This window comes from Heloderma suspectum, chromosome 2 (assembly GCF_057233095.1).
Source record: "Heloderma suspectum isolate Gila_16-S chromosome 2, 16-S_ref, whole genome shotgun sequence".
Classification (NCBI taxonomy): Eukaryota; Metazoa; Chordata; class Lepidosauria; order Squamata; family Helodermatidae; genus Heloderma; species Heloderma suspectum.
The window spans coordinates 244,395,405-244,423,028 of record NC_139459.1 but is presented as its reverse complement, the minus strand read 5'-3'; the positions used below and the strand labels follow the sequence as shown (position 1 = coordinate 244,423,028).

The window sequence follows — 27,624 nt, the reverse complement described above, 5'->3', positions numbered from 1 at the left end:
TAGATTTGACACAGCCACAGTACATACAAGAGATTAACTCCTAATCATAGAATAGTCATAGAATCATAGAATAGTAGGGTTGGAAGGGGCCTACAAAGCCATTGAGTCCAACTCCCAACTTTTTAAGTTTGAGTTAAAATCTGTTTAACTCAAACTATTAGGGATTTTATTTTATTTCAGTCCTAGGAGGGGTTTTTTAACACTATTTTTTATCCTGGAAATTGATTGTCTTATAAGTTTCAACTTGGGTCATCATGAAAACTCTGCCAGCTAATAGTGTGAAGAAACACGTTTTGCTACTCCATAATAGGTGCAGGAAGAAAAATGATCAGACTTTATTACATACTTCCTTGGGAAGGAAACTGGATTCCAAGACTGATTAATATCTTCACAGCAAGAAGGAGGATGCATGCAAAATTTCAACATAGGCCTCATTGAAGGAATGAGTATAATTATAATATAGGTACATTTATTGCATCAGATCTTTAGAAGATACTACACAATAGAAAACTTCAAATCATAGCTGAAAGTGGTTTCAGAGCACTGGAGCCAAAAAAGCATTCTATTGTGTAAAATTCACTAATAGTCTAATTACCAGCACCTGGTGACTCTTTCATATCAGATAGTATTTTGAAATAACATTCCATTTTAATAGAAGCAAGCATGCTATCCATTTCTATTGAAGGAATGATGGTACCCTACGTTCATCTCAATACACTGCATGAAGGAAGATTCATTACAGAGCAGAACACAATCGTACTATTTGAAAAGGCATGTCAGCCCTCCAGAGAGACTGCAGTGCAGAGTGGCAGGCAACTGAACTTGGTATTCGACAATCATAAAAGAATTTTAACAAAGTGATTATTGGGCACTGAAATAGAGATATTCAGCCACCTCAAGGAAAATTGGACATCAGGCTGCTCTTAATCTTATTCTTAAATTGATGAGGCATCCATTTTTGCGTTTGGCTTTGAAAACTTCAAATGATTGTTCTTCCTTTGTCAAACCATGAAGGGATCTTGATGAGAACCAGTTCACAGTTCTCTCAAGGGTATCTTTAAAGGCTTGAGAACAGTAGGAAAAAATCCACTAGGCCTCAGCACAGCAGCATGTTTTGAGAACTGTTTGGTTTCCAATATAAGAGTGGTCGTGCTAAAACTAAGCATGCACAGAGGAGCAATGTTAACATAAGAACATAAGAAGAGCCCTGCTGGATCAGACCAAGGGTCCATCTAGTCCAGCCAGCATTCTATTCACACAGTGGCCAACAAGCTGTCGACCAGGAACCACAAGCAAGGCAGGAGCACAACAGCACCCTGCCACCCATGTTCCCTGATAACAGATGACAAGGAAAAGACAGAAGCACTCAATTTCTACTTTGGCTCAGTTTTCTCCCGAAAGCGAGTCTATCGGCCTCCTGGCAAAGGTGAAGTACAGGCTGAAGGGGCAGGATTGCAGTTCAAGTCATAGGTATATGGTCAAGGAACACCTACTTACTTTGAATGAGTTCAAATCTCTAGGGCTAGATGAACTGCATCCTAGAGTAATAAAGGGACTGGCAGAAGAACTCTCAGAACCACTGTCTATTCTCTTTGAGAAATCATGGAGGACGGGTGAAGTACCAGATGATTGGAGGAGGACTAATGTTGTCCCTATCTTCAAAAAAGGCAAAAAGGAGGAAACTACAGACCAGTCAGTCTGACATCAATGCCTGGGAAAATTCTGGAACAGATTATAAAGCAATCCATCTGTAAGCACCTTGAAAACAATGGAGTGATTGCTCGAAGCCAAAATGGATTTGTAAAGAATAAATCCTGCCAGATGAATCTGATCTCACTTTTTGATCAGGTCACCTCCCTTGTGGACTGTTGGAATGCTGTGGACATAATATACCTCGACTTCGGCAGAGCTTTTGACAAAGTGCCCCATGATATCCTGATGAGCAAACTAGCTCAAAGTGGGCTAGATGAAACAACTCTCAGGTGGATCCACGTTGGCTACAGGATCGGACTCAAAGAGTGCTTATCAATGGGATCATCCCAACCTGGGGAGAGGTAACAAGCGGTGTATCACAGGGCTTAGTCCTGGGCCCAGTGCTCTTCAACATTTTTATTAATGACTTGGAGGAGGAGGTGCAGGGAATGCTGATCAAATTTGCAGACGACACAAAATTGGGCAGGATAGCTAATACCTTGGAAGACAGAAAGAGAATTCAAAGTGATCTTGATAGGCTGGAGCACTGCAGAAAACAACAGAATGACATTTAATAGGGATAAATGCCAAGTTCTGCACCCAGGAAAAAGAAAGCAAATGCACAGTTACAAGATTGGCGATACTTGGCTCAACCGTACTACAAGCGAGAAGGATCTTGGAATAGTTGTAGATCATAAGCTGAATATGAGCCAACAATGTGATGTGGCTGCAAAAAAGGCAAATGCTATTTTGGGGTGCATTCATAGAAGTATAGCTTCCAAATCACATGATATACTAGTTCTCCTCTACTCAGCACTGGTTAGGCCTCCTCTGGAGTACTCTGTCCAGTTCTGGGCGCCACACTTTAAGAAGGATGCAGACAAACTGGACAGCATTCAGAGGAGGGCAATGAGGATGATCAGGGGACTGGAAACAAAGCCCTATGAAGAGAGACTGAAATAACTGGGCCTGTTTAGCCTTGAGAAGAGAAGACTGAGGGGAGATATGATAGCACTCCTCAAGTACTTGAAAGGCTGTCACAGAGAGGAAGGCCAGGATCTCTTCTTGATCATCCCAGAATGCAGGACACGGAATAATGGGCTAAAGTTACAGGAAGCCAGATTTTGGCTGAACATCAGAAAAAACGTCCTGACTGTTAGAGCAATACGACAATGGAACCAATTACCTAGGGAGGTGGTGGGCTCCCCCACACTGGAGGCCTTCAAGACGAGACTGGACAGCCATCTGTCAGGGATGCTCTGACTTGGATTCCTGCACTGAGCAGGGGTTGGACTCGATGGCCTTGTAGGCCCCTTCCAACCCTACTATTCTATGATTCTATGATTCTATGAAAGAGGATCATGCATGCCTCCTTGGGCTCCTTGAACGAAAGGCAGGATATAAATGTAACAGATGAAAAAGTGTCACTGAAAGCCTAAATGATGCTCATTTATTGAGTCTGGTTCAAGTCACAAGAATAGTCTTTTGATTCACCTGGTTTCCACCAGGTTTATTTGGGGTGGAGTCTTGACTCTTGAGAACAAAGACTGGGAGAAACAGGGGTAAGAAACCTAAGGCCTGGGGGCCAAATCCTGCTCACTTGGGCCCCCAAACTGGCCTTCTGGGGTTCCACAGATGGTCCCCCCTTTCCCCTGGCCCCACCCCCTTTACCCCAACTGCCAGTCATGTTGTGGTTTCTCAGGTGTTCATTTTCCCTCCATTGTAAAAGGTTGAAATGCCTCTCCTAAGGCTTATTCACTGGCAGCAGGAGCTTTCAGCTAAAATATGCTGGTACTCTTCGCCCCACGTCTTTGCCTTCAGCCCCACTCACCACTGGAATGTGAGGCCCCAAGAGTTTCTCTGCAACTGAATTTGACCCTGGGGCTGAAAGAGGTTCCCCACCCCTGTGATAAAGTGAGGCAAGAACAAGGCAGAGGCAAAGCAAGGCCGATCAGCGATAGCTGCCAAGTGGCTGCCAAGGCTGCCATAGGCCTTTCTGTGCTCAACATTAGTGTCTTGGAACCTCTTGCTCTAGAGGTGTCAAAGCACATGGCTTCTAAATATAACCCACCCCGTGTTTGCAAGAATCAGAACTTGAGCAATTCTGCTGAAGCACATCCCATCATTTGTTGGGACCAGGAAATATTTATTGGCTTTATTTATTTACAATATTTATATACCGCTCCACATCAAAGATTTCGGAGAGGTGAACAACAAGATAAAAGAATAACACCCCATGATTGAAACAATTAAAACATTTTAAAAGAAACAAATTCTGAACTTAATAAACTAGGGATGTCGGAGAATTTCTCCACGAATCTCCAGGAGGCCGAATGCCAACGCATTCGGCCCCCCGAAATTGGTGGGGAAATTCTCCGACACCCCCTGCCCCCCCCCGGATGGGACTTACCTCGTGTGAATGTCCCTCTCGGCGGCGGGTCCCGGCAGCGTTTCGGCAGCGGCGGGGGCAGGGGCATCGGCCAGTCTTCTGACCAGCTGCCGCCGCAGCCATTTCCCAGTAAAGTAAAACAAAAAACAAAAAACATGATAGGCTACGTAACAATTTACGTAGCCTATCACAGCTAGATTTTCAAAGTCAGCCGTGATAGGCTACGTAAATCTTTACGTAACCTATCACAGCTGACTTGGGGGGGGGGAAGTGCGTATGCAAATGGTGGCGCAAATAGCATTGCCCTTATTTTCGCCATAGTCTACATAAATCTTTACGTAGACTACCTGTGCCCAAATAAGGAACACAAATGGCGGCGCCCATGGGTGCCGCCATTTGCATACGCGCTTTTTTTTTTTTTCAAAGTCAGCCGTGATAGGTACGTAAAGATTTACGTAGCCTATCACGGCTGACTTTGAAAATCTAGCCATGATAGGCTACGTAAATCGCCTATCAACATTTTTTTTTTTTTACAATTTACTTTTTTATTTCGCGGCCAGGGAGACGGGGTGCTCCCCCCCGGCCAGAATTTTGGCTGGGGGGGCGGGGCGCCTCCCCCCCACCAAGAATTTCGGGGGGAGAAACGGAGCGCCTCCCCCCCCACTGAAAACAGCTGCGGGACCAGGTAAGGGACTTTCGTCCATCCTTATAATAAACCATAGCTGGTCACTCAGGGAAGGCCTCTTGAAATAACGTCTTCAGGAGGCACCGAAAGCAACATGACGTTGCTGCCTGCCTGACCTCCAAAGGCAGGGAATTCCACAGGAAGGGGACCACCATGCTGAAGGCTCTGTTCCTGGCGCACTCCAACTGGGCCATAGGTCCATGTGGAACCACCAGCAGCAAGCCCTCCACCTCAGTGACTGGGCAGGTTGTTAAAAAAGGTGCTCTCTCAGTTGTTTTGAGCTTTGTACACTAGTACTAATACCTTAAACCTGGCCCAGTAGTGAATAGGCAGCCCGTTCCAAAATAAGGAATGATTGATGCATGTAACTTCCATTTCCACACCAGAAGTCTTCATCCAATGCTGCCTTTGAGCAGAAACCTATGTATGACACAAACCTTCTTTATAGGGAAGGCACTGAAGGAGTTGCTCAGAGGGATCCAGATCATAAGGGGAACCCCGACAGAGTGATACCATCCAGATGTGGAATGCTCTTCACGGAGAGGCCCACCTAGTGCCTACTCTGAATTCTTTTTGGCACTGGATAACAACTTTAAAAAATTGTCTTGGGTTTTTAGGGGTCCTTTAGAGGGCTTTAAGACTCTTGAGGTCCTGGCTTGTTGAAGCTTTAAGCCCTGTCTGTGCTTGATTTTAGCCCTGTCTGGGCTATCATCTCTCTGTACACACACACACACACACACACACACAAACACACACGTCTTCATCCAATGCTGCCTTCGAGCAGAAACCTATGTATGACACAAACCTTCTTTATAGGGAAGGCACACACACACACACACAATGAAAATATAGCTGGAGCAATGCTATGTCATGACACAACGTTGTTCAAATCTTGCATTATGGGAGAAGATGGCAACCCAGTTGGACAACTTCTGTAAAAGATTTTTTTTTTTCCAAAAAGGAGACACTGCTGCCACCCACCACCCCTGTACTGGTAAGCCCACCCCTGTCTTTGATATTTGTTACATTTTCACCAGCCTGCCAGAAAAATATATTTTTTCTCCTATGACATTCTCCAACCCCCCCACCCTCCCACACACACTCACCCCCCCCCCCAATCACCAAAAAACTTCAGGCCAAATACTTCGGCCCAGCACTAAAAAAGAAAAGGACAAGGACCTTATTGTCATCATGAAAGATTTGCATGTATCAAGAACATATTTAGGGACCCTTCATCATTTTTATAATAATTTACTGACAAGAGTGAAGAAAAATAGACTCAGAACCTAGTTTTCCTTGTTGACATAATCTAAAAGCATAAACTTTTTACTTGTGTGTTTCCTCCTCTCACCTCCTCACCCCAGCATGCTAACAAGAAAGAGAAAACTACCATCCAAAAAAGGTGTACTCTGCTCATGAATGGCAAATGGAGGCAGAGCTCACACACAACGGGCAGTATCCAGTCCTGCCCCTCTGGACGTAGAGCCCACTGCCACTTCTGATCTGCATGTGGCTGGCCCCCGCCAATTCCGTTGCACAAGCAACCCCCACCACTTGCACAGGAGAAAATTAATGCTTCCATGTGCAATCCCTGAACCAAGTGGACTCATTTCTGGAAGGGGGCAGGTCAGCAGAGCTTCCTTATGTGAGCTCTGGCAACCTGCCCCCTTCCAGAAACAAGCATTTCCACTCATTTTGGGTTGCTCCCCAGAAGCGCTAAATTGCTGTTGCGCAAGCAGTGGGGGCCAACTGTGCAACAGAACTGGCAGGGCTGGCTGCACGCTGCCATTCACCGTTGGACACTGGCCAATGTTCTTTTTGCCAGTTGCTTCCGATCGAGCAAGGGAATATCAAGGCAAACTATCACGTAACAAGCCAGCAGGTATTTCCCCCAATTCCCCAACTGAACTTCAGATCTAGATTTTGAATTTCCATCTCATGGAATCTGATAAGCTATCAAAATACCACTGCATATCAGCTATCAAATACTGAAAACTAACAAATATTGTAACATGTCAATCATCAAATGCTGTGAAATATCAACTGCTCCAGAACAAATACTAAAATAAAATATCACTGTTTTAGTGGTGAAGACCTACCTATCTCCTGGGCAGCACCATCACCAAAACATCTGTGCTTGAGCTTTCACCTCCACCAGCTCATTCCACCCTGCAAAGGTGAAGGGGGAGTGGATTGTTCCCGTTAACTGCATCCTGATGCCAATGGGCCTGCTGTCCATATGCACCCTATAGCCACTACTGTGAATGTGGACCAATGCACAGGGATGTCAGAGAGGAATGAATCTGTGCAATTCAAATGAGTTCGGATTTTTATTACTATCCTGAGAGAGTGCCTTCTCCCTTACCAACCTGCCTGATCAGTGAGGTCATCAGAGGGCATGCTCCTGGTGGTTCCACATGGACCTATGGCCTGACTGGAGTCCACCTGGAGAAGAGCCTTCAGTGTGGTGGCTCCCTTCCTATAGAACTTCCTGCCTCTGAAAGTCAGGTAGGCAGTAACACTGAGTTGTTTTCGGTGCCTCCTGAAAACTAGGGTTGGCGGAGAATTTCTCCCCGAAACTTCGGGGGGCCGAGCGCCAACATGTTCGGCCCCCCGAACAAGTTTCGGGGAGAAATTCTCCGCCCCCCCCGCCCCCCCGGGACGGGACTTACCTTTGGCGAATGTCCCTCCCGGCGGCGGGTCCGGCCGGCAGTTCGGCGGGTCTTCATCCAGGGTGGGAGCGGCAGCCGGTCTTTTGACCGGCTGCCGCCGCCGCCATTCCAATAAAAGAAAAAAAAAATGCCCCCGTGATAGGCTACGTGACGATTAACGTAGCCTATCATGGCTGACTTCGCAGATCTAGCCATGATAGGCTACGTTAATCATCACGTAGCCTATCACGGGGGCAGGTTGTTTTTTTTTTAACTGTTCAGTTCGCGGCTGGGCGAGGCGAAACACCTCCTCCCCGGCCTGAATTTCGGCCGGGCGAGGCAGGAAGCCTCCCCCCCGGCCTGAATTTCGGCCGGGCGAAGCGGGAAGCCTCCCCCCCCGGCCTGAACTTCGCGGGGGGAGCAGCGAAGCGCCTCCCGCCCACCACGAAAAGCTTTGAGGACAGGTAAGGGACTTTCGTGCACCCCTACTGAAAACAGCTCTTTTCCAGGAAGCCTTCCTTGGTTGACCAGCCTCATTTTTATTGGCACTATTTTTTAAAGAATAAGTTTACTATCATGCTTCATATTTTTTATGTTCATTTTATCTCTTGTTGTTCACCATTCTGGAATCTGTTTAGTTGTGGGGTGATATGTAAATGTTGTAAATAAATAAATAAACAAACCTGCAGATTCCACAGTAGACCGTCTTCTTCTGAGCTGCGCAGATTCCATGGACTTGCAGACCATTTTTTAACTTGGGCGGGGGGGGGGGATTTGTGCAAGTGCAAATTTGCCTAATGCACACTTGTGCATTTACAATCTTGAGCATTGACAAACAGGAAAGAAATTCTCATACATCCCTAAAAAACATTCCAATTCTATCAATGAGTGGACGACAGAACAAAAGATGCCTGACAATTCACGAAACACAGATGGAACAGATTTAACAAAAATTGTACATCTGTACCTATGCACATACCAATGTGCACTTGCAAGGCTCCTCCATGTGAGTAGGAGCTCTTGATATGCATAGGTCTCCTTTCACACTCCCCCAAATGTGTAGCCATTGGTGGCATGGCCAGTGTGCACATCACAGTGACTAGTAGATGTGATCCCACTCTCACCTCATGTGTTCACTGGACATGCAGGTGGGATAACTTGCATAGTGTTTCTATCTCAGAGACATCTTGGCTGCCAAGACAAGAGTTTGATCAGCTACCAGAGGGTAGCAAATTCCCACAGTCTCTTTCTGGCTGGTTCCAGGAAGTATCAACAGCCAAGACAGCTGAGCCTGGAGGATCCAACTGATTTCTGAGATCTACTGCCTTTTTATTGTAGATTTCATCAGACTTCTGTTGAAAGAATAGGACAGTAAAGGTGTCCCCACCTCCAGCAACAATTTTTCAGGGACTACTGAGAAAGGGACAAAACACCTAGTCAGGAAGCACTGCCCTGAACAAGCTGATGTTTTCTCTCATCTTCCTGATTGTAGGGATGGCGGAGAATTTCTCCCCGAAACTTCGGGGGGCCGAGCGCCAACGTGTTCGGCCCCCCGAACAAGTTTCGGGGAGAAATCCTCCGCCCCCCCGCCCCCCGCCCCCCCCCCAGGACGGGACTTACCTTCCCTGAATGTCCCTCCCGGCGGCGGGTCCGGCTGGCGGTTCGTCCGGTGTTAGAGCGGGGCGGGAGCGGCAGCCGGTCTTTCAACCAGCTGCCGCCCCCGCCATTGCAATGAAAGAAAAAAAAAAAAACATCCCCTGATAGGCTACGTGACGATTCACGTAGCCTATCACGGCTGACTTTCCAGATCTAGCCGTGATAGGCTACGTGAATCGTCACGTAGCCTATCAGGGGACTTTTTTTTTTTTTACTTTCGTTTTTGCGGCCGGGCGAGGCTGGAAGCCTCCTCCCCGGCCTGAATTTCGGCCAGGCGAGGCAGGAAGCCTCCCCCCCCGGCCTGAATTTCGGCCGGGCGAGGCGGGAAGCCTCCCCCCCCGGCCTGAACTTCACGGGGGGAGCAGCGAAGCGCTCCCCCCCACCGCGAAAAAGCTGCGAGAAAAGGTAAGTGACTTTCGTTCACCCCTACCTGATTGTTTAGATCATCCTTTTGACCAGTCCAGGAAACATTGCCCTCACTCTCAATCAGCTTTCCCCTATTTTTTTCTATACCAACATCGTAATGGTGCAATCACATCTCTGACCACTTACCGCATGATAGCTGTGATAGATTAAAAATTGGCCATCTCTTAATGGCTCATTCCACATCCTGATCTGCTTCTCTTAATTTCTGCATGGTTGTGGGACTTTGAAAATACTTGGTTCACTGTGTGGTGAGAGACAACAAGGAAGTAACCTGCTCTCCATTTGATCAATGCCCCCATGAAGCTAGTTTTAAGTGGCCATCATGCCGGTGCAGTTGAAAAATTCATGCAAAAAACTATTTAGTATTTGTGACACTCAGGCAGAAATCATGAAGCCGCGCAGTGCGAACATTCGTAAGGCACAGATGCACAGCCCATGCTAGCTCTATTGGCCACAACTCTAGTTATCTGTTCACAGGTGAAAATAGGCTGCGTCTTTTATGTTCCATCCCTTTTCATTCAATGGCATTCTGTCTGACTGTAAAGCTAAAGGAATTTTGCCTCATCCAGCTGCAAGTCATTGATTGCTTTTAGGGGTGAAATGTCATTTTAAGAGTCCGGAGCAGCTCTGTAGTTAAGATAAATCTCATGCTGTATTGAAACCATGACAATTCTATGTCAGATAAAAGTCAAGATGATTTATCCAGTCACTATGCAATTTGGTGTGGAGGACCTCTTAGATGAGGAGTACCAACTGTCCAGATTACAGCCAAAGACATGATGTAAATTCTACTGTACAAGGGCTTATGGAGTCTTTCCTGTTCTTATCAAAGTAACCTGCATGCACTGCATTCTTCATACCTTCCCAGTTGATGTTCATGGAGTGAAGGTAATAAATCAGGAAATGAGCCAGGGGAAGCAGAAAAGCCAAGACAGAAAGATATGAAGAGTCATTTTTGAAGCTGTTAATTGTTCTGGACTATTCAAGCAAACATGTGGCCTTCTACATACTATCATAATAAGATTCCAGGATATCCTATTCTGGCACTGTGCAGAGAAACAATAAATAAACAAATATAAGCAAGCTATTCAGGGTTGCAACAAGCAATTTATTATATCACTTCTGATCATTAATCTGATTCTTAAATGGCAGAATGAAGAAAGGTTGGAAGAGTAGCATTGCCAGGTGGTTCCCAGCAGTGGCATGAAGGAAAAATGAAATCAATAGATTGGTGAGTGGGTTGTGAAGCAAGCCAAAGGTTCCTTAGAAAAGGAGGAACTACAGAGACTCATTCTCAAGTTACTTTGTGATTATGGACAGTTATACTTGTCCTCCACAAACTTCAGCAGGCTTCAGATCCAACCTATACATTAGGATTGAATTGAATCCTTAGTTGAAGGTGGACCTTTTAAAGCACTTGCCATTTACACAACCAATGCCAAGAGTCTTAATTTCCCAAGATTTGAGTAGGAGGTGATGTCCACTGAATGCCCCCTATTAGCTCTCATATGTCAACGTTCTCCAGAAGCAGTAAATAAGGTTGTTTGACTCGGTTATATTATTTATTTTGCCACAGGGCATATTAAAATGCTTTTTAAATTATGCATAACTTGTTCCTCAGGATTCATAGTCCCTTGATTCTGTACCCATTTTCTTCCAAAGCAGTTGAAGTTTCTGCCTGAGCTACTCAAAATTGTTTTTGCAATCTAAGATGTAACATGAGGCTTCAAGGCAGGAAGTTGTGCATTCAGAAAACAGCTCCAGTATTGTGTCCTCATATGTATAGACACTTAGAGGGAGGCAAAAAGGGCTGTGTAGGGAATCCTTGGAATAAGAGAAGGGGTGGGGAAAGTGGATACACTCATATCCACTTAGGCTCTATGGATACATTAAACAAAATGGGCAGTATCCAATACTGTTGCTGCACGTCTGCTAGCTATGTTGCACCAGCAGGACCCACCGCTAGTGCAAGGGGAAGCTAGTGCTTCCTAAAGCAACCCTGGAAGCCAAAATGCTTGTTTCTAGGACGGGACGGGTCAGTGGAGCTGCCTTCTGTGAGCTCTACTGACCTGCTTCATTCTGAGCATCTTGCGTTGTTTCTACTTGCTTTATGAAGTGGTAGCTTCCCATTGCACGAGCAGTGGCTCCCGCTGGTGTGTGGACAGTGTTGAACACTGCCTAGTGCATGGAGGTTATAGCAACAGCTTCTGCAGTCCCACCCCACATTTATAGTAGTACCTTGGAGGAAAAGTGGGTCTTATACTTACTCTCATATGGAGCTGCCTTTGCTGAGTCAGACCACTGGTACATCTAGCTTAGACCTGTCTACGCTGACTGGAAGTGGCTATGTTTTCAGACAGGGGTCTTTTTAATTAATTAATTAGTTAATTAATTATATCCCACTTTTCCACCCCACCCCACAAAAATGTTGAGATGTCTTTCCCAGCACTATGGGGAGATGCCAGGAACAAAACCAAGAACAAAACCTGGAACATTCTACATGCAAAGTATATTTGCTAGGGATGTTAGAGAATTCTGCCATGGATCCCAGGGGGGCTGAATTCCAGTGAATTCGGCCCCCTGGAATCTGTGGCGGAACAGAGCAACCCACCCCCCACCCCACGAAAGCCCAGCGAAACGGAGCCTACCTGGCAGCGGCTCCGGCTGCGGCTTCGGTGGTGGCAGTGGTGGCTCCGGCTGCTGCCAGGCTGCTGTGGACACAAATGGCGTCCTGAGTAGGGGATGCCATTTGCATCCCTATGGTAGCCCATGATAGGATATGTAAATATTTACGTAGCCTATCATAGATAAAACGGGAACACAAATGGCATAGGGGACGCCATTTGCATCCCTGCTTTAGCTGTGATAGGCTACATAAATGTTTACGTAGCCTATCACGGGCTACCATAGGGACACAAATGGCGTTCCCTACTCAGGACGCCATTTGCATCTGCATCAGCCTGGCAGCGGCTGGAGGCCCTGCTGCAGGTTGGCCCGGCCGGCGGCTCTGCGGCATGACCACTGAGCGGAACCGGCCAGGCAGGGTTCTGGGGGGGAAGAACAGATTGCCTCCCCCCACATCAAGGATTTTGGGGGGAGGGATGGAGCACCTCCCCCCCCTGCGGATGTCCCTGGATGAAACCAGGTAAGTGTTTTGTACATCCCTAATGTTTGCTCTGCCACTGATCTACAGCTACAGCCCACTGGATATTAGCTCTAAAGATACCTGTTGGGGAGGGTGGAAAGTCTGAAGACTGCTGGAATATCTTTCTGTTGTAACCTTATAGCTGTAGTCCCTTTGTAAATTCTTTTTCATAAATATTTATTACATTTTTGTAGAATTTCATTATTTACTAAGCAATTCTTAACCCAAAGTTATTTGAAATAATCCATAAAACATGTACTTGCATACTCCAAGCAGGCTGCATGCTCCAAACAGACCTATAGATGAACTGACCCGTACTCTATGTTCAGCATCTAAGGTCCTCCTCTGGATGTCTCCTCCAAGGGATGCTTGGAAGGTGGCAACGAGGGAAAGGGCCTTCTCAGCGGTGGCCCCCATCTGTGGAACAAGCTCCCCAATGAGGTCTGCCTGGTGCCAAAATCATTATCTTTTTGGCGCCAGGTTAAGACTTATCTGTTTTCTCAGGCATTTGGCAGCACATGATGAGTTTTAATTGGTCCTGGATGAAACTTTAGTTATGACTGACTGTTCAAAGTTGTTTTTAGTTATATGTTGTTTGTATACATTGTCCATGTGCTTGTATGTAAATGGCTTTTAAACTTTGTATATTACATTTTAATGTTTTAACTTCTGTAAACTGCCCAGAAAGCTTTGGCTATGGGGCAGTATAGAAATGTAATAAATAAATTAATTAATAATAAAGCTAATCAGAATTGGGGGGGGGGAGTTTAAAATTTTAAAAATTCATTTTTTCTTCCCAAGTGAAATTCCAAATTTAAATCTAAAAGAAATTCATTCCAGAAGCATATGATTTCACATCTATCTATCTATCTATCTATCTATCTATCTATCTATCTAGAAAGTGCAATACAGAAGTTTAAGGCACAAAAAGCAAACCTTAGAAAACTTGTCCACCTTCAACAGAACAGCAAAAACTGATTTTTAAAAATGGTAGGCTGTCACCTTCAAACTCCAAGCACCTTCCTTGCAACTCTAATTGCCATTTCTCAACACAGGCCACCTGTCTTTGCTTCTTCCTGGAGTGAGTGATATTTCATTTTCATACAATACTTCTTGAGAAGGTGGAACGTGTGAAATGAAATTCTCTTACCAGCTGAGCCTTCTGACCGTGTCAAAAAGCCTCAGTACTGCTAGCTGAAAACAGCTATTGGGCAGTATAGAAATGTAATAAACAAACAAAGAAGAGATTTATTTGCGGGGGCTGAGATATGAATCCAAGATTTATTTATTTTATTTTAAAGTTGCCTACTTTGAGCTGCTTCCCCTGTAGTACACATGTTCCAGAAAACCATGGACATATGACAATTTACATGCAGTTTGCAAGTCCACATGCAACAAAATAGATGACACTCATGTCAACATGTGATAATCTACATCCAAATGTTTCCTCTCCTGGCAGAATGAAGGAGCTAGTTGCTGGTCAAGTACATGGCTATACTCCCTTCAGAACAAAAAAAAGAGATACTCATTTTAAAGTATGCCTGTTTAGCCAAATCCACAATAGTTTTTTCAGTAGCAAAAGCAAGGGCAGGTACTTTAGGTTTTCAGATTCTGAAACTGTGGTCTCAGGGAACAATGCACAAACAGATTTGGGTTGCCCCCTAACAATTAACTGGGGCAACAGTTCATTGAATTGTCCTCCTCAGATTACATCTGTCACCTTAAATCAGACCTTTCACATTTCTGATTCAAAACAAAACAAGTCAGAAGTTGGCTACAGGAAAGTAAATATCCATTTCACTATTAAATTAATAAAACTAAATTTGAGTGGAAACTCCAACCCTGGAGTCTAGCGCAGTTAAATTATATAAGATCCAGCCCATGTATATTTACTTAGTTATGAATGAATGAATGAATGAATGAATGAATGAATTCCACTGATCTCAGGGGATTTAAAGGGCTGAGATTTAGATGCCTTACTAGTCAAGACTCTGGTGCACTAATGAACTGGAATTTTATTTGGAAAGTTGAAATCTTGCAAATTGATATGGGGATCCCTCAGCTGAAATAGATAGCTCTGCTCACCTCAGTTATCCTGTAATGTACAAGGTCACGTGTCTTGATTGCTTGAAGGATGACTGGAGAACAGTTAATTTTAACAAGAATTTGGAAGAATAAGCACACATTACAAACACAGAAGTAAAGCTTACATTTGTACGCTCATGACTACGTGCACAAAGGGGGTTCCTTTGCACTCAGAAGCTACAGGCTGCCAGTGCTGCTGACACACCCAACTCCCTCCTTGTCCTGCCCCCCCCCCAATCTGAGACACACACCTAGCAGCCTTAACTAGAAAATTCTAACAAAGTCTGTCTGCTTTTGACATCCAATTCTACTCTGCTGGCATCATCATTAGTCATATATCTGTCACTCCCTTGTAGCCTTTTTATAAATCACGCAACTGACAATATACCAACCGCATTCATTTTCAGTGAATGCTGCAGGGTACTAACGGTGGCTTAGTGTTTAGTGTTTAGTGCGGTGGCTTAGTGGTTAAGACGCTGAACTGCAGACTGGAAGGTCAGCAGGACAGCAGTTCGAGACCCGAGTGCTGCATGACGGAGTGAGCTCCCGTCTTCAGTCCCAGCTTCTGCCAACCTAGCAGTTCGAAAGCAAGAAATTGCAAGTAGATAAATAGGCACCACTTTGGCGGGAAAAGTAACAGCGTTCCGTGCACCTCGGTGTTCAGTCATGCTGGCCACATGACCACGGAAGTGTCTTCGGACAGCGCTGGCTCTTAGGCTTTGAAATGGAGATGAGCACCACACCCTAGAGTTGGACACGACTGGTTGGAGACACCTTTACCTTTACCTTACTAATGGCACAATCCTATAGTATATATGCTTATTCAGAAGTAAGTCCCACTGTGGAACAGTGGGGTTTACTGCCAGGTATGAATGCAAGGAGAATACACAAGGTCACACTCCCTGTCTCTCTCCCAGCATAGGTGATCATGCAGGGTGACCAAGGCTGTTTCCATACCAAAACCTGGCCTGAAACCTGACAGAAATGGATCTAGATAATTGGTCTCATCCAAGAGTGCCTGGAGCTGGTTGGAAACCAATTTTCCCCTCCGTGTTACTGCTCTGCCATGACATTTGCACAATTTTTGTCTCCATTTGACTACTCTGCCTTGGAATTATTTTATCTTGTACAAAATGCCCTTCTATTTTGAATCCAGTTATAATATTTACTCTCAAACCCAACTGTTGGCCCTAGTCCCAATATTTATGTATTTTAAATTCATATTTAGGGTTGGATCCAATGCTGTTGTTCCATTGATGGATGCAGTTTTATCAGCAAAACCAGGAAGGGGTGATTTTCTACACACACACCCTCAAAATCTCCTCTGGAGTGCTGCAGATTTTAGGGCTGCACAGGGGACTCCATGGGGGAGGATGGAGGGAGAAAGTCCTGTCATGCTAACAGACATCCACTTAGGGATGGCAGAGAATTCCGCCACGGATTTCAGTGAGGCCGAATGCACTGGCATTCGCCCCCCCCGAAATCTGTGGCAGAACAGCCTGCCCCCGCCCCCCCCTGTGGATTCCCCCCAGGACGAGGCTTACCTGGGGCGGATGTTCCGGCAGCGGCTCCGGCGGTGGGTCTGGCGGCGGCTGGTCTTTCGACCGGCTGCTGCAGCTGCCATTGCCATCCTGGTCTTTGCCATGATAGGCTACATAAGTATTTACGTAGCCTATCACAGCGAGCCAATCCAACCCCCCCAAAAAAATAGCGTACGCAAGTGGCAGTGGCTACGGCAGCCGCCATTTGCGTTCCCTATTTTTCGCCGTTTTAGTCTATGTAAATATTTATGTAGGCTATTACGGCGAAAAAAAGGGGAATGCAAATAGCATAGTGGGCACTATTTGCATTCCTTTTTTTCCTGCCGTTTTAGCCTACGTAAATATTTATGTAAGCTATTATGGTGGAAAAAAAAGGAACGCAAATAGCGCCCACTACGCTATTTGCGTTCCCCTTCTTTTTTGCTGTAATAGCCTACGTAAATATTTATGTAGACTAAAACAGCAAAAAATAGGGAACGCAAATGGCGGCCGCCATAGCCGCCGCCATTTGCCAACGCCATTTTTGTTTTTTTGGGATTGGCTTGCCGTGATAGGCTACGTAAATACTTACATAGCCTATCACGGCAGCCTCGCTGGATGCAAATGGCGGCCACTATGGCAGCTGCCATTTGCGTCTGCAGCAGCCCGTCCGCAGCCAGAAATCCGGCTGCAGACGGCCCTGGCCAGCTGCTCTGTGGCCTGGCCGCGGAGCGGTGCTGGCTGGGTAGGATTCCGGATTCTGGGGGGAAGGACGGAGCGCCTCCCCCCCACCGCGAAAAATTCCGCAAAAAGGTAAGTGAGTTTCGTACATCCCTACATCCACTAGAGCAACGCTGGATTTAACCCTTCCTGAAAATCTGGCTACCTTTCCCTTATAGTGATATAGCTTCTGGGTCCACAGTTCAGTATTATAATGTTGAGCCAGGACAAGTTAGCTAATTTAGCTGTCATTGCCAACATTAATGAACCAGGGCTGAACATTTATATTAGGGATTCCTTGAATTAGCAGCACTTGCTTCATCTCGTTCTATGCTTTTAGAATAATTTTACATGGTGATTGCTAATTAAATATATATCATTTTAAGCAGCAGTGCAAATTTTAGTGCTATCTCAGCAATCATAAACTTTGCGACGACTAGCACTATACATCATGTCTGCAATCCAGGAAAAGAAATGTCTGCCCAAGAGCATCCCTATCAGTGGGATTTATGTGCTCTTTCAATGGTGTTGATAATGCATGCATCAATGCCTTACATGCTACCTTGGACCACCCAAGGGCTGGGTTCATACACTGAGAAAGGTTGATGTCACTTGCCTGAGTTCCCACCCAGACAACCTGACTGGGTGACCTCGGTGCACCAGTCACCCACCAGTATGATACCAACCATATATTTAGGTCAACACAATTCAGTTTATTGCTCGATCGCCAATCAGGCATGCATATATATGTATGACTGAAAACACAGAACAAGAAAAATATTTTATTTATTTATTTATTTATTTATTACATTTATATCCTGCCTTTTTTCCTCCAAGGAACTCAAGGCGGTGTACATACTCCTCCTCCTCTCCATTTTATCCTCACAACAACAACCCTGTGAGGTGGGTTGGGCTGAGAGTCTGTGACTGGCCCAAAGTCACCCAGTGAGCTTCCATGGCCGAGTGGGGACTAGAACCCGGATCTCCCAACTCCTAGTCCAGCACTCTAGCCACTACACCACACTGGCTCTCCGTATGTTGATACCGAGTGTCAACATACAAGAGAATCAAGGTAGAACTAATTAAAGCTGTGCAGAGCCCCCTCCCCACTTGGGAGGCCGATTCAGAGCTTCTAAATTAGCCCCAACCTGCCTCAGGCCGATAAGGAGCCGGGCCAACCTGCTTCAGCCTCTGGATCTGAAGGGAGATCCGGACAGCCAAAGCGCCACCCAGGCCCACACCCACCCCTTGCCTAGCCCCATGCGCCTCGCCCCACGAACCCCATCCCTGCACCCTCCTTACCTGGACCCATGGGGAGAGCCCACAGCTGTCGCTGTCTTTAATTTTTTTAAATGGTGACTTTTGTTCCGGTAATTAAATGTTGCATAGATTGCTTCAGTAAAGGGGCCATCAACACAATATTACAGGCATAAATGGCCTGTAATATTGCATAGATGGCCCCTTTACAGCTGCAATCTGAGAAACATTTAATTACCAGAAGAAGAAGAGGCAACTCCCTCCAAGGTGGAGACAGCTGTGGTGCTCCCCACAGGTCCGGGTGAGGAGAAGGGGGCTTGCGCAGCTGGTTGGGCAGCCATCCAGATTGATCCCATTCCCAAAGCAGTTCAGATTGATCCCAACCCACTTTGGGCCACTTCAGGCCAACCCCAACCCATTCCAGAACAGGACCAATTCAATCTTCAGGATTCGGACTGAAGCGGCACACAGCCCCACATATAATAATAGGAAAATAACTAATAATTTAACAAACCATCAAGACATGATTTGTATACTAAAAATTATTAAGTGAAATAACTTAATAACCTACATTATATTGTTGTTGAGTTAAAAAATACATCTTCCCTGGAGCCAACTTAACAAATTTAACAGTGTGATACATCACAAAATAGTCTGCCTAGAGCCATTAAAAATACGATTTTCTTTAAACAGGAGTTACCTTTAATACTAGCAGCAAAGGGATTAAGGTGCCAAGTCCTCAAATGTAGATACAATGGGCATTCCGGAAGAAAGTGAACCAGATCTTCTACCTTCCGGCATCCAGCCAGACAATGCCTATTCACCTGAGGTTGGCACTATACTGTCCTCCATTAACCTCCATTAACTGCAGGGTGTTTAGTATACATTTAGTTAAGAGCCATCTAAAGCCATATAGGCAGATAAAAGATAAACATGGGAACAACTCCCTAGTAAGTGCTGTACAATCTTTATACATCACATGGGAACAACACCTAAGGTGCAATGCCATGCATGTTTAGACAGAAAAGACGTCCTACAACTCCCAGCATGCCCCAGCAAGCCTGGCTAGCTGGGGAATGCTGTGAGTTGTAGGACTTTTTTCTGTCTAAACATGCATAGGATTGAGCTCTCACTCAGTCCCTCTGTTACTTGTGCCCTTAGTCACTAGTCCAGTGGTAGTCTAGAAGTCAGCATCGATCAGATCTCTTGAGATTTCCAGACAGGCAGCATCATAGCCCACTGTAATCAAATAGCCCAGTGGAAAATCCAGTTTAGATATGATTTCATGTATTTTGGTAGCCCATGATTCTGCCTCCATGTCTACAAATGCCAGAGAAGAACCCTGTTGAAAAATTATCTAAACCAGAAATAAGAACCTGCCTCCTGGGCTAAAGTTCTCACTGAACGACAGGCCATTTCCCTTCAGACAATTGCCTTGGGGGTGGATCTAAGCACACCCAGGAGTCTAGTCAGAAACGTATGCTGTTCTGATTCCAGGCCTGCAATATCTGAAAGAATCCACACAGGGGATCCATACAGGAGCTGGGACAGTAATGTGGTTTTATATAATAAAAGAAATAGGGATGTATGAAAGTGACTTACCTTTCTGCAGATTATGTTGATGGTGTGGGGGAGGCGTTCCGTCCCTCCCCCCGGAATCCTGGCCGGGGGGGGGAGGCGCTCCGTTCCTCCCCCCCGGAATCCTGGCCGGCCGGCTGTGCTCTGCATAGGGGTGGACGAAAGTCACTTACCTGTCCTCGAAGCTTGTTCGCGGTGGAGGGGAGGCGCTTCGCTGCTCCCCCTGCGAAGTTCAGGCCGGGGGGGAGGCTTCCCGCCTCGCCCAGCTGAAATTCAGGCTGGGGAGGAGGCGCCTCGCCTTGCCCAGCCGCGAACTCCAAAGTTTTTTTTTTTTTTTTTTTAAACGTCCCCGTGATAGGCTACGTGACGATTAACGTAGCCTATCACGGCTAGATCTGCAAAGTCAGCTGTGATAGGCTACGTTAATCGTCACGTAGCCTATCACGGGGGCGTTTTTTTTTCTTTTATTGCAATGGCGGCGGCGGCAGCCAGTCGAAAGACCGGCTGCCGCTCCCGCCCCGGACGAACACCCGCCGAACCGCCGGCCGGACCCGCCGCCGGGAGGGACATTCGGCAAAGGTAAGTCCCGTCCCGGGGGAGGGGGCGGGGGGGCGGAGAATTTCTCCCCGAAACTTGTTCAGGGGGCCAAACACGTTGGTGCTCGGCCCCCCGAAGTTTCGGGGAGAAATTCTCCGCCATCCCTAGCTCTGCAGCAATTTTGCGGAGCAGCTGGCTGGCTCCGCCAGCAGCCGGACATCCGGCTGCTGGCTAGCACGGACGCAAATGGTGGTGGCCGTAGCCGCCGTCATTTGCATCCCTGCAGTCACCCGTGATAGGCTACGTAAATGTTTACGTAGCCTATCACGGCTGATTTTAAAAAACAGCAACAACGCGCGTACGCAAATGGCGGCGGCGATGGCCGTCACCATTTGCGTTCTTTATTTTGGCACATCTTAGTCTACGTAAACATTTACGTAGACTAAGATGGCGAAAATAAGGGGAACGCAAATAGCGTAGCGTCTATGCTATTTGCGTTCCCCTTATTTTCGCTGTCTTAGTCTACGTAAATGTTTACATAGACTAAGACGTGCCAAAATAAGGAACTCAAATGGTGGCAGCCATGGCCACCGTCATTTATGTATGTGCGTTGTTTTTTTTTTTTTTTAAGTCAGCCGTGATAGGCTACGTAAATCTTTACGTAGCCTATCACATTTTTTTGTTTTTGTTTTTACCTGGAAATGGTGGCAGCGGCAGCTGGTTGGAAGACTGGCCGCCGCCACCGCCAAACTGCCGCCGAACCGCCGCCGCAGCCGCTGTTGGAGCCGCTGCTACTAGGAAGATCCACCCAAGGTAAGTCTCGTCCCGGGGGGGGCAGGTCATTCCACCACCAATTTTGGGGGGCCGAATGCGCTGGCATTCGGCCTCCCCGAGATCCGTGGCGGAACTTTCGTACATCCCTAAAAAGAAGTAGGGATGTACGAAAGTCAATTACCTGTTCGCAGATTATGTTGATGGTGGGGGGGGGCGTTCCGTCTCTCCCCCTGGAATCCTTGCCGGGGGGGAGGCGCTCCATTCCTCCCTGCCGGAATCCTCCGCGGCCAGGCCAGGCCCGGCCAGGCCCATCCGCAGCCGGATTTCCAGCCACAGAGGGGTCTAGGTAAAAAAAACACAAAAAAACGTGTACGCAAATGGCGGCGGCTACGGCCACCGCCATTTGCGTTCCTTCTTTTTGCCCTCTTAATCTACGTAAATATTTACATAGACCATGACGGCGAAAATCAAGGGGAATGCAAATAGCGTGGCGGGCGCTATTTGTGTCCCTTTTTGATTCCCCGTTTTAGCCTACGTATTAGGGATGTACGAAAGTCACTTACCTTGAACGAAATTTGATTCGTGGTGGGGGGGAGGCACTCCGTCCCTCCCCCCGAAATTCTGATGGGGGGGAGGCGCTCCGTCCCTCCAGCCCCGAATCCTGGCCGGCTGGACCGCAAATGGCGGCGGCCGTAACTGCCGCCGTTTGCGTCCCTGCAGTCAGCCGTGATAGGCTACGTAAATGTTTATGTAGCCTATTACGGCTGAGTAAAAAAACAACAACCACAACCGCGCATACGCAAATGGCAGCGCCCATGGGCGCCACCATTTGTGTACATGCGGTGTTTTGTTTTGTTTTTTACTCAGCCGTGATAGGCTATGTAAACATTTACGTAGCCTATCACGGTATTTTTTAGAAATCTAGCCATGATACGCTACATAAATCTTTACATAGCCTATCACTTTTTTTGGTGTTTTTTTTTTTTTTTTACTGATCCGTACTCACCATGATCCGTGGCGGAATTCTCTGCCATCCCTAGCGCAGTGCCTTTCAAATGACTGGACCAGGATCTGAATTTGTTAAATGGCACACCCACATTTTTATATAAGGCAACCTGCTCCAGCAACTGATTATCCAGTTTCCAGTGGCATTTCTTCCCTTTCTTCCCAAACACCAGAATTTTAATTTTTGGAATAGTTAACTCGTAAAGTTCCCTACTGCAGGTTCTCAAAAGTCTACACATCCCCAAGTGGGAATGCAACAGAAGATAGCATCATCAGCATATAATAGTATAGAAATACTGGTTTCTCTTAATCAGAGAATAGGTCAACACAATAAGTAAAAGAGAACAGAATTAGAATAAGGAAAGATTCCTTCTTCCCCCATGTCAGGTCTGCTGTGTCTCATAGAAGTGAGCAGCAGATGCAACCCCTGTGGTAACTCAGCAGCTAGAGTGCTCTTACCTTCCAAGAAGTAAACCTGTCAATCTTAAAGATACTTGAGAATAGGGAAGGAGGAGAAATTCATTCACTTCATATTTTAATGTGCAGTTACCTAATTTAACACTTTCAAACCACTATGTGAATGAGGAAGGGAAGACTGGTCTTCTCCAAGTAGAGATGTATGTGGAATGATGGCTTGGCTCCAATCCATTTAGTCACCTCTCAAATTGGGGCTTTCTACTCTTCAACACTTGTCCTCAAACAAAGACAGAGAGCAGGGCTAACTCTCACCATCCAAGAGTTGCCATTTTTTAACACCGTTGTGCTAGGGTAGGGATATATGAATCCCACTCGCCCGTCCATTCCAGGGCATTGGCGGTGGGGGGAGGCACTCCGTCCCTCCCCCCGGAATCCTCCCCGGCCAGCTCCACGGCAACTCTGCGGAGCCACCGGCCAGGGCCAGCCAAAGCCGGAATTTGCGTGGCTGCCAAGCCATGATAGGCTATGTAAGTATTTACGTAGCCTATCATGGAAAAAGGCAGCTACGCCATTTGTGTGGCTGCCTTTAGCCGTGATAGGCTACATAAATACTTATGTAGCCTATAACGGCAAAAGGAAGCCACACAAAGGGCGGCCGCTACGCTGGCTGCCATTTGCGGCTGCAGCAACCCAGCAGCGGCCAAGACACCAGCCGCATCCGCTGCCACTGCATCCGCGGCCGCATCCGCCACCAGGTAAGCTCCATTCCGGGCGGATTCCACGGGGTGGCGGGGGGGGGGGAGACCATTCTGCCATGGATTCCAGGGGAGTCCATGGCGGAATTCTCTGACATCCCTATCCTAGGGTTAGTTGTTAAAGAACAGCTGCCTGGATGTATGGAAGTTCTGAGTACCTGAAATGTGTCTTTCCCTGAGTGATAATAAGCATCCATACATCTGTTATCATTGGGGCTTGGGCCCCATGTCTTATGGATAGGTTTCAGTGCCTACACCCTGAGCTTGATGAGGCCCAAGGAGCAGAATTCCTTAAAAAGTGGATAAAGAAGGTTATCTCACTGGGTGACTTTGGGCTGGCCTCTAACCACTACACCGCATTTCTGTTATGAAACTCATAAAAAAGAGACAGTATAATGGAAAGTTCTTTCTGAAGCAGTCACACTTCACTTGTACAAATGCAGCATGAAGGGAAAGATCAGCAACCTTCTCTTTGTTTGAATAAAAAGCACACTCTGCACATGCTCAGGGAATGGACAAAATGAGGAATAAACATACCAGGGAATATGAAGAACTATATTCTTCCATTATGTGTGTGTGGGGGGGAAGAATCTCCCTCAATCCAGCTGTTCCCTGGGAAAAAAAACCCATTCACCCAAGGGTCTTCTGAGATAACTAGCAGGAGGTTTGCTAATGAGCTGGATGTGGAAATACAAAGCTGAGCTGGGGGCAAGTGGGGTGCTGACATGTGCAGGAGTAAGTCGCATTGAACTCAATAAGACTTACTTCTGAGTAGACATGCACAGAGTTGGTTCTCCTCTCCATTTTAGCTAGGGATGTACGAAAGTCACTTACTTTTTCGACAGGGTGATTAGCAGTGGGGGGGAGGCTCCGCACCTCCTCCTGAAATCCTAATCTGGCTGGCTCCACGCTGCAGAGATTCCGCAGCACCACCAGCTGGGGCTGCCCACAGCCGCAGCTGGACATCTGGCCACTGGGCAGCCTTCCGGGAAAAAAAACGCATATGCAAATGGTGGTGGCTACGGCAGCCGACATTTGCGTTCCCTTTTTTTCGCAGTTTTAGCCTATGTAAATATTTATGTAAGCTATTACGGCGAAAAACAGGGGAATGCAAATAGTGTAGTGGGCGCCATTTGCGTTCCTTCCCCCCCCCCCCCGCCATTTTAGCCTACATAAATATTTACGTAAGCTATTATGGCAGGAAAAAAAGGAACGCAAATCGTGCCCACTACGCAATTTGCGTTCCCCTTTTTTTCGCCGTAATAGCTTACGTAAATATTTACGTAGGCTAAAACGACGAAAAAAAGGGAATGCAAATGGCGGCCGCCGTAGCCACCGCCATTTGCGTACGCTGTTTTTTTTTCTGCTTGCCGTGATAGGCTACGTAAGTATTTACTTACGTAGCCTATCACAGCAAAGGCAGCTACACAAATGGCATGGTGGCCGCCATTTGAGTCCGCAGCAGCCGGCCAAGAGACCAGCTGCTGCTGCCGCCGCTGCCAGAGCCGCCGCTCGAGCTGCTGCCGCCGGAACATCCGCCCCAGGTAAGCTTCGTCCTGGGGGGGATTCCACGGGGGGCGGGGGGTGGGAGGCCGTTCCGCCACGGGTTTTGGGGGGCCGAATGCCAGTGCATTTGGCCTCACTGAAATCCATGGCGGAATTCTCCGCCATCCCTAATTTTAGCCTCACAGCATCAACAACAATGGTGGATGTGGCAATATAAAGCTTAGCAGGGCGAATAATACTCAATGGTGGTGGATTATGGGAGTTGTAGACCAAAACACCTAAAGGGCCACAAGTTGCCTGCCACTGACCTAGTGCAAACGTTCCCCAAGATACAATGGCTATCATGACTTGAAATCCATCTCACAAGTTTTCAATTGGTTCCTTTGGATCTAATTTATAATGAACTACTACCATTATTATTACTGTCTCCTAGCATTTTTTTCTGGTGGTACTTGGAATACTAGGTAGGAATACTTCCATCTATTTTAGAAGTTGGTACACTTGCAAGACTCTTACGAGTCCCCTGGACTGCAAGGAGGTCAAATCAGTCCATACTAAAGGAAATCAACCCTGAGTGCTCATTGGAAGGATAGATACTGAAGCTAAAGCCACCTAATGCGAAGAGAAAACTCCCTGGAAAAGACCCTGATGCTGGGAAAGAAGGCAAAAGGAGAAGGGGACGGCAGAGGATGAGATGGCTAGATAGCATCACCGATGCAATGAATATGAACTTGAGCACACTCCGGGAGAGAGCACAGGACAGGAAGGCCTGGCGTGATATGGTCCATGGGGTCACGAAGAGTCGGACACGACTGAACGACTGAACAACAAATTTGTTATTACGTGACGATTAACGTAGCCTATCACGGCTGACTTTGCAAATCTAGCTGTGATAGGCTACGTTAATCATTATGTAGCCTATCACAGGGGCGTGTTGTTTTTTTTTACTTTTCTTGTAATGGCGGCGGTGGCAGCCGGTCGCAAGACTGGCTGCCGCCCCTGCCCCTGACGAAGACCCGCCGAACCGCCGCCGGGACCCGCCACCGGGAGCGACATTCGTGAAAGGTAAGTCCCATCCCGGGGGGGGCGGGGTGGTGGTGGAGAATTTCCCCCTGAACCTTCAGAGGACCGAATGCGTTGGCACTCGGCCCCTCGAAGTTTCGGGGAGAAATTCTCCCCCATCCCTACCAGTAGGCTGATTCCAGTGATGTATGAGAATTTCATTTCAGGGGCAAATCACAGGGGCAAATCATCCAGACTTGCCCCATTGGCAACCCCAAATACAAATGCTAGTGCATTTTTTCAGAAAATGTTTTCACATTCTCGAACTTCCAATCACATTTAAAAAATGTATGTTTCTTGTTGAAAAATGTGCACATTCAAATGTGCAATGTTTAAAATGCATTTTACACTTTTACACAGTCAGTGAGGAGAAAGTGTGCACTGTTGAAAATGTACACAAAAATGTGCACTTGTCCCTTCAAACAAGCTGCAAAACATGTCACAAACAAAAACAGGAATGTGCCAAACTGAACTTCGAAGTGAAGTTTGGAGAATTTTGGCAAGCTCAAACATCCCTGGTTCTCCCATCCCTTGCTGATTCATATCACTTCTTCCTACTGTTGCCTGGGCAAACTCTGTAATTGCCCTGTAGAGATTTACATGGAACTCAGTAGGGATGTACGAAAATCACTTATCTCTTAACGAAATTGATTCACGGTAGGGGGGAGGCACCCCGTCCCTCCCCTTGAAATTCTGGCCGGGGGGAAGGCGTTTTTTCTTCTTCTTTTAAATCAGCCGTGATAGGCTACGTAAACATTCACGTAGCCTATCATGGTATTTTTTAAAAATCTAGCCGTGATAGGCTACGTAAATCTTTACGTAGCGTAGCCTAGGGATGGCGGAGAATTTCTCCATGAATCTTGGGGAGGCCGAATGCCAATGCATTCAGCCCCCTGAAATTGGCGGTGAAATTCTCCGCCCCCGCCCCCCCCCCGGGATGGGACTTACCTCCCTCGAATGTCCCTCTTGGCGGCGGGTCTCGGCGGCGTTTCGGCGGCGTTTCGGCGGGGGAGGGGGCAGCGGCCAGTTCCGACCAGCTGCCGCCGCCGCCATTACAAAGTAAATGTAAAACACACACACAGAGAAAACACACACAGAAGAGAAAACTCCCTGGAAAAGACCCTGATGCTGGGAAAGAAGGCAAAAGGAGAAGGGGACGGCAGAGGATGAGATGGCTAGATAGCATCACCGATGCAATGAATATGAACTTGAGCACACTCCGGAAGAGAGCGCAGGACAGGAAGGCCTGGCGTGCTATGGTCCATGGGGTCACGAAGAGTCGGACACGACTGAACGACTGAACAAGAACACACTTGCAAGAATTCTTTAAAACCCCACATATCCAACTAATTGAAGGTTCATTTCTAAGTAGGTTTACTCAGAAGTCAGTCCCATTTACATTCAATGGGGTTTACTCCCTAGTAAGTGTAACTAGGGTTGCAGCCTAAAGTTTTCATGTCTGCCTATTTCCCATGCTGCTGCTTGTAAACCCCAATTTCCCATGCTGCTGCTGGTAAACCCAGTGGGAAACTGCTACAAACCACTGTTCATGCTAATCAGGTTATTTGATAGCCCTGGGTATTTGAGTGTAATTATAATTTCTCCTAAAGCTAGAGAAAATAGAAAGTCTTGGAATTAAAAAAAAGAAAAGAATAATCATTATAATGAAACAATAGGAAATGTGTGCAATTAAAATTAAAAAGTACATGACACAATCTTTCCTTTCCTTCCTGCAGTGAAAATAGTCCCTGACTCATGAACTAA

General features: G+C 46.7%; 1 long non-coding RNA gene across 1 annotated transcript in view; it reads left to right on the top strand.

Annotated features, from left to right (window-relative positions):
* Nucleotides 1–9,300: 9,300 nt before the first annotated feature.
* LOC146354327 (uncharacterized) overlaps nucleotides 9,301–27,624 on the top strand; it is a 94,409-nt gene continuing 76,085 nt past the window's right edge. Inside the window, exon 1 of the long non-coding RNA XR_014787419.1 lies at nucleotides 9,301–9,478. This is a non-coding gene — a long non-coding RNA (uncharacterized LOC146354327). The remainder of the gene's footprint in view (nucleotides 9,479–27,624) is intronic.